Source organism: Ursus maritimus, unplaced genomic scaffold (assembly GCF_017311325.1).
Source record: "Ursus maritimus isolate PB19 unplaced genomic scaffold, ASM1731132v1 scaffold_8, whole genome shotgun sequence".
Taxonomy (NCBI): domain Eukaryota; kingdom Metazoa; phylum Chordata; class Mammalia; order Carnivora; family Ursidae; genus Ursus; species Ursus maritimus.
The window spans coordinates 73,256,206-73,263,825 of NW_024426996.1; positions in this window are offsets into that span (position 1 = coordinate 73,256,206).

Sequence of the window (7,620 nt, forward strand, 5' to 3'; positions counted from 1 at the left end):
CTTTCAAACTAAGCAAAAACGAAAATACGATACAGCAAAATTTGTGGGATGCAGTTAAAGTAGTTCATAGAGGAAAAAAAGTCATGTCATTAATTATATTAAAAAGAAAGATCTCGAAACAATAATCTAAATTCACACCTTAAGAAACCAGTAAAAGAAAAGCAAAATACACCCAAACAAGTAGAAAGAAAAAAAAATAATAAAGGGCAGAAATCAATGAAATTTTAAACAGAACAGTAAATACATGAAACAGAAAGCAGTGTTAAAAAATCAGTAGAGGTGGTATATCTCTGTCAACACTGAAAAAGAAAAAACAGAGATAGAAGACAAAATTTACTGATCAAGAATGAAAACCAAGAGGCTTCTGTGGACAACTCTGTGAACATAACTTCTATCACTTAAGTTGGATGAAGTCTGTCAATTCCTCAGAAACCATAACTACTAAAATTCACCCATGATGACATCAATACCTCAAACAGTGCAATAATTATTAATAAATTGAATTTATTGATAAGAAACTTTCCAAAAAAGGATGTCTTAAGGTCCAGATAGAAACACTGGTGAATTCTACCATACACATAAGGAAGAACTAATACCAACTCAAGACAACCTCTTCTAGAAAATAGAGGGGCAAACATTTCTTACTTACCAGGAGAATACCAAAACCCGACAAATATGGTACAAAAAAGAAACAACAAACAAAATCCCTCATGTACATGGACACAAAAATCAACAAAATATTAATCAGTCTATACGATACATTATGATCAAATGGAATTTTTCCAGAGTGCATGGCTGCTTCAATATTTGGAAATCTGTCAAAGTAATCCACTATATTAATAGCCTAAAAAAGAAAAAAAAAAGTATAGTCATATCAATATTTGTGGGAGAAACATTTGACAAAATACATCATCATTCATAATAAAACTTCTGTCAACTGAGAATAGATGGTAACTTCCTTAAGCCTGTAAAGAACATCTACAAAAAAAACCTAGAGCTAACATCATAATTAATGTTTCTAAAATTATTATAGAGAGGCAAATGAACTAGAATTGCCAAATGGTAGAATAAATTTGGAGTACTCACATTACCTGATTTGAAGGCTTACTATAAAGGTACACCGAACAGGGACAGCATTGTGGTGTTGAAGGGATTGGTACGTAAATTAACAGAACAGAAGAGAATCTGTAAGTAGACCTACATATATGTAGCCAATTGATTTTTGACAAAGATGCAAAGGCAATTCAGTAGAGAAAGGATAGTCTTTTCCATAAATTGGTTTGGAAAAAATTGAGTGCCCACATGCAAGATAATGAGCCATAACCTAAATCTCACACTTGACACAAGATTAACTCAGAATGGACCACAGACCTAAATGTAAAACATTAAGCAATAAACTTTTGAAAAGTTTTGTGACCTAAGGTTAAGCAAGAAGTTACTAGATATTGTCCTCAAAGCATAACCCATGAAAATTTTCAAAAATGATAAATTGGGTTTAAAATTTTTTTGAAAAAAATGTATGTATTTATTTGAAAGAGAGAGAGACAGTGTAAGCAGGAGGGGCAGAGGGAGAGGGAGAGAGAATCTCAAACAGACTCCACGCTGAGCGCAGAGCCTGATCCAGGGCTCGATTCCAGGATCCTGAGATTACAACCTGAGCTGAAACCAAGAGTTGGAGACTTAACTGACTGCCCCACAGAGGCAACTCCCCATTTTTTTAAAACTACTCTTTGAAAGATCCTGTTAATAGAATGAAAAGACAAGTCATAGACTGGGGGAAAATATTTAAAAATCACATATCTAACAAATGACTTGTATAGAATATATTTAAAATTCTCCAAAGTCAATAGTGAGAAAACAAAAACCCATTTTTAAAAAATGGGCAAAATAACTGCACAGGCATTTAACCAAAGAGGGTATACGAAAGACAAGTTAGCCCAGTAAAAGATGCTCGATGGCATAAGCCACCAGGAAACAGTAGATAACGATTAGAATACATAAAAAATACTGACAGTACGAAGCTTTGGACTGCATGCAGAGTAACTGGAATGCTCGTACGTTACTAGTGGGAATGCAACATGGGAGAGCTGCTGCGGAAAAAAAATATGGGCATTTTGTTATAAAGTTAAACACGCACTTATTATATGATACAGCAATCCTGTTTCCAGACATTTATCCTAGATTCGTGAAACCTTACGTTCACACAAAACACCTACATAAGAATGTTTATGCCAGCTCTGTTTAAGATGGCAGCAAACTGGAAACTCAAATATCTTTCAGTGGCTGAATTATAAAAGCAAATGAACAAACTGCGATATATTCATATAATGGGAGAGATTTCCTCAATAAAAAAGAAGGAACTTGAGACACATAAGACAATTTGAATGGATTTCAGAAGCATTATGTAGAGTGGAAGAAGCCAGCCTCAAAGTTTGCACACTCTATGATCGCATTTAGATGATGGTCACAAAAGGACAAAGTTATAGTGACGGAGAATATATTGATATTTGCCAGTGCCAGGAACAGGAGAAGGAGAAGGCAACCTGAAATGTCGGTTTCAGGAGGTAATAGAGCTGCTCTTTCTCTCGATTGCGGTGGTGGTGGACAAGAATTTATAGAACTATTACAACTCACAACACACTCTACTAAGATGAAGTCCACGTTAAGAAAAAAATATGTTGAAGATGGATTAAAAGGGAACAAGACAGGGGCATTTTAACCCTCCGGACTTCTAGAATTGCATTGAACGACTTCAGATCTTTCAGCAGGGAGTTCGAAAATCTGTAGGGACTCTTCATGGAACATGCTTTCCTTCTGTGCAGAGACATGCAGTCCCTGGGAGGAAATTTCCCTAGCTGTAAACTCCATTAGGCAGCCTTCCTCCTTGAACATGATTTCCATCTTTGCCCAGGAACTTGTCCCCCCGCTTCCCTTAGCCCCCGCATTCTGAGCAACGGTGAGCTAAACCAGCTCAAAGTTGTGTGAATGGGGAGGACGAGAACTTGGCTGGGCTCAGAGCAATAAACGATACAGATTCCAGGTGTTTTGTAAAGCAGTGACACGTCAGTTCGTGAAAGATACAATGCAGTGGGCCTCGGAGCTTGCCCATGCACACGGCGACGTGATTGTGTTTTATGGACTGAAAAACACTGTTGCAAACTGTGTGGGGTGGGGGGAGGTCAGGAAGAATTAGGCGTTTGGTTGGATCAACTCCACAGTCTTAAGAGAGACCAAGTGGACAATGATAGCTTTTGTGTGGAGTTTTCTTAGCCATAGGAACAGTAAGATGTGATGTGAGTATGTTTTCCCAGGTAATTAACATTGTATTTATTTACTCACCTGTCATTTAATGAGCCGCTCCCCTGAGCTAGGTGGCGGTGTGATAGACACAGGGGACAGAAGGAAATCAGACCCTGAAGCAGTTCACCCTACCAGGCTGGAATCCTGAAGGATCTCAGGGGCCAGAGCGACAAATCATTCCATCTAAGCCCAAAGTGAAGAGGGACCGCTTCCCAAGAGAGGAGGTAGCTTGTTCCGTGGTGACCGATAAATTCCACGTCTTCCATAGGTAGTCCATGAGCATGGTGGGTATGGTCATGAACTCCAGAGCTATACAGTCTGGGCTTGAATCCCTGCTCTGCTAATCACTCCCTGTGTGATTTTGGGTAGGTAACTCAACCTCTCTGTGCCTTAGTCCCGTCATCTGTAAAAAGGGGATAATGCTTGTTCCTACTTCACAAAACTCAATCAGGATAAAAATAGAGAATGTCAAGTGTCTACATGGTAGACAAAGAACGCCTGGCACACAGCACACATTCAACGAGTGCTCTCCAGCTCAGTGATCTTGCACTGAAAAGCAACTTCTTTGGAACCACTCTCTCATTGAATTCCAGATTTGCCCAGTTTAGGTAAATAAGGAAACTGGCTTTAGCACTGACTTTCTCCTGTCCTCATCCCGTGAACTAAGAAAGCACTGTTCACCTTTGGGCCTTGATTTCTATACGCGTAGAAAAAGAGAGGTCAGAGGCTTGACCCAGATGGACAGCAAAGTCCCCTTAAACTCCAGGATTTGACACTCCGGAAAGGGAAAATGATCCAGCCAGGGCTCTGTCATTCTCACCACTCGCCCAAGGAAGCTGCCCAACGTTGAGCTGTGTGCTTAGTAAAAAGACCAACATTTCCCTCTAGTGGTGAGTTTGGAGCAGTGACCTGCCTTGCGTGAAGGATTCTGTTGGGGTGCTTTCAAGGTGGGACGGACAGGTGGACAACTCAATAAAATGATTCTAGGTGGTAGACCCACAAGCATTTCTTAATTTTAGTACAGATAATTTAAACTTAGTAAGTATTATAAGAAACGGATGAAACAGTGCATCAAATTTAGTGATTACGTGGATATTGTTTGTTCTTAAAGAAATGAGGCAATTTAAAAAAGGTTAACTAATATATTTCAGCTTTCAGTTAATAGAGATGGCAAAAGTCATACAGAGGAAGCTTAGAAAATAGTAGTTTTAATTTAACTTTACTTTTATCAAAGGAGATATGCATGTGTTTGAAAAGCATCAAATAGTTATACGAGAAGACTTGTTAAGAAAAATAGCAGTCATGCCCCACCCCAGACACTGTCTTGTTCCTGGAGGCAACTGCTTGTAAATTTTTTTGGCTAATCCTTGGCATTTGCATCCATACTTTCCAGTGGTATGCTTATACTTCTAGATCTTTCTGTTTTAGACATTGCACATTGACTTCCCAATGCAGAAGATGGGATTTTGCTTTCTTTTATCCACCCTCCCCTACCACAACCCCGTCTTTATCTTTCTAATCTCCCCCATATTTCCTATTGCTCCCTCCTATGCTTATATAAGCATCCTATGCTTATCTAGCAACTTTGTTTAGTTCAATATTCAGTATTACATTATTACCATACATCTGCTACCCTTAGTTGACCCATAAAATGTAGTGTGATTATCTTTACTTTCCTGCAAAATATGAAGTCAATGATTTTTCCTTATGTTTTATTTGCTTAATTCTAATTTAACTCTGAACTCTTCTGCAGTTGTGTAAATCTCTTTAGAATACGCACAAATGCACAAATACCTTAAGCTAGTAAAAATGTCGTCTTCTGAGAGTTCAGCCCTTCTTGCCTGCCCCTCCCTGGCCTGCTGCACAGATAACCCCATTAATTCCCTTCACTCTGGGGATCTATTTTGTCACTCCTTTGTATTGGGTCACCTATTTGGATCCTGGATTCATTGTTTCCTCTTTCCTCCTGATTTATGCCCTTTTGCGGAGAAAGCAAATCAAATCTGTCAGATGGTTTCTGAGAAAGAATACGTGACTGGAAACTCTAAGACCTTGCCTGTCTAAGAACATCCTTATTGTGTCTTCATATGAAATCAATACATTGTGCAGGGAGGTTTTAGGGGGCAAACATCCCCCCCCCAGCATTTTTTTTTAAAGATTTTATTTATTTATTCGACAGAGAGACAGCCAGCGAGAGAGGGAACACAAGCAGGGGGAGTGGGAGAGGAAGAAGCAGGCTCATAGTGGAAGAGCCTGATGTGGGGCTCGATCCCATAACGCCGGGATCACGCCCTGAGCCGAAGGCAGATGCTTAACCGCTGTGCCACCCAGGCGCCCCCCCTCCAGCATTTTTAATGCTTTTTTCCATTGCTTTCTAGCTTCCTATGTTGCTGTAGAGAAGTGGAGTGTTGTATTGATTCTTGATCTTGCATGTAAAACTTACCCCCTCTCCTGTGCTACCTGCCCCTTTGTCTAGAAGTTTGTGGAATGTTGTTGGTTTCTGTTTTCCCCTGTCCAATATTCTGAAACTTTCTGATGGTGTGTCTTGATGTAGGATTGTTTCCATGCCTATGCTAAGCCCTTTGAAACAAACTTATGTGCTTCAAACTGAGGGCTTCAGAGGGGAGGGGGTGGGGAATGGGATAGGCTGGTGATGGGTAGTAAGGAGGGCACGTATTGCATGGTGCACTGGGTGTTATATGCAACTAATGAATCATGGAACTTTACATCAGAAACCAGGGATGTACTGTATGGTAACTAACATAATATAATAAAAAAATATTATTATAATAAAAAAAAGAAACTTGTGTGCTTCAGACTTGAGAAACTGTTTAGTTATTTCTCTGGTGAATGCTTTACTTCCAAATTTTCTAATTTTTCTGACAGCAATTCCTTTTTTTTTTTTTTTTTAAAGATTTTATTTATTTCTGTGACAGAGAGACAGCCAGCGAGAGAGGGAACACAGCAGGGGGAGTGGGAGAGGAAGAAGCAGGCTCATAGCAGAGGAGCCCGATGTGGGACTCGATCCCGGTACGCCGGGATCATGCCCTGAGCCGAAGGCAGACGCTTTAACGACTGCGCTACCCAGGCGCCCTCTGACAGCAATTCCTAATATTTGGATGTTGCATTTCTTGGATGTGTCACATTTTCTTTCTGTTTCTCTATTATTCTGCTCTACTTTCTATGACATTTATTGAATTTTATTTCAAAAAGCTTCTGTTGGTTTCTTTTCATTTCTTCTCTCATATTTTTGCAATTTCTCTATAGTCATTCGTATTTCTCATGATTTTGTTGTTCTTTGGGAGTTCCTGTTTCCTAGCTTTCTGTTCTTATTTTGTAAATTACACATATTCTCTTATTTTTTGGAAGATACCTAAGATTGTATTTTTATTAAGTTCTCTTCTTTCTGTGTGGTTCCTTTTTCTTTCAATCTCTCTCTCTCTCTCTCTCTCTCTCTCTCGCTCTCTATCTTCTCTGACTTTTATATTAGATGATCTTTTTCAGTGTCAGGCAACCTTAGCTGGATTTATAAGGATGGGCACTGATATCTGATTAGAAGTTTCACCTGTGTCAGTTGGCTTTTTCACCGTAGGAAGACTTAGATGGCTGTTTTCATCAGAAACTCCTGAAGCCAGTTCTTTTATGTCTGTTCTCTCGGATTATTCCCGTTCTCTAGAGAGGACTCTTATGATCTTCAGGATATAAGTGGCTCCCGGCACTCTGAAAGCTGTGTTGGGAGATAGCAGGGAGGTCTCCGTGACTCAACATTGAGTATGTAAGCTTGTACTTGTGTTTCCTGTTTTTACTACAGCACTCCCCTCTTCATGCCCAACTGTGGCTGGTATCTGTCTGTCCAGAGATTCTTTGTTTTACCTTTTTTTTGGGGGGGGGGGATAAGTCTTCCCTTTTCTACTGGGTGAGTGGAATGCTGTATAAACAAGGGATAGAGACCTAATGATCTGATTGTTTTTCAACAGTGTTTCAACCTGCTCTTCTTGCATTTTGCCCCACCTTCTCTCCCATCCTCAGAGGTATATGATGCCAATTTTGGAGACTTTCAGGCGTCCTGTGGTATAAATCAAATTGCTTCTTGGATTCCTTCACTGCCAGCTTAAAAATCGATTTTTCTGGGTCTGCTAAGTTAGTTACTACCACTCAGGCATCTGCTTTCCAGCTTCTAAAACTGTCGTGTTATTCTCTCTCCTTTGTTTTTACAAATGTATACCTTTAAAAATAATTTACCTGTCCTTCTAATGTTTTATTTTTTTGAGGGGAAGAGTGGGTTGGTGAGGGAGATGAAGCATGCGTTTTGCTTGTAGC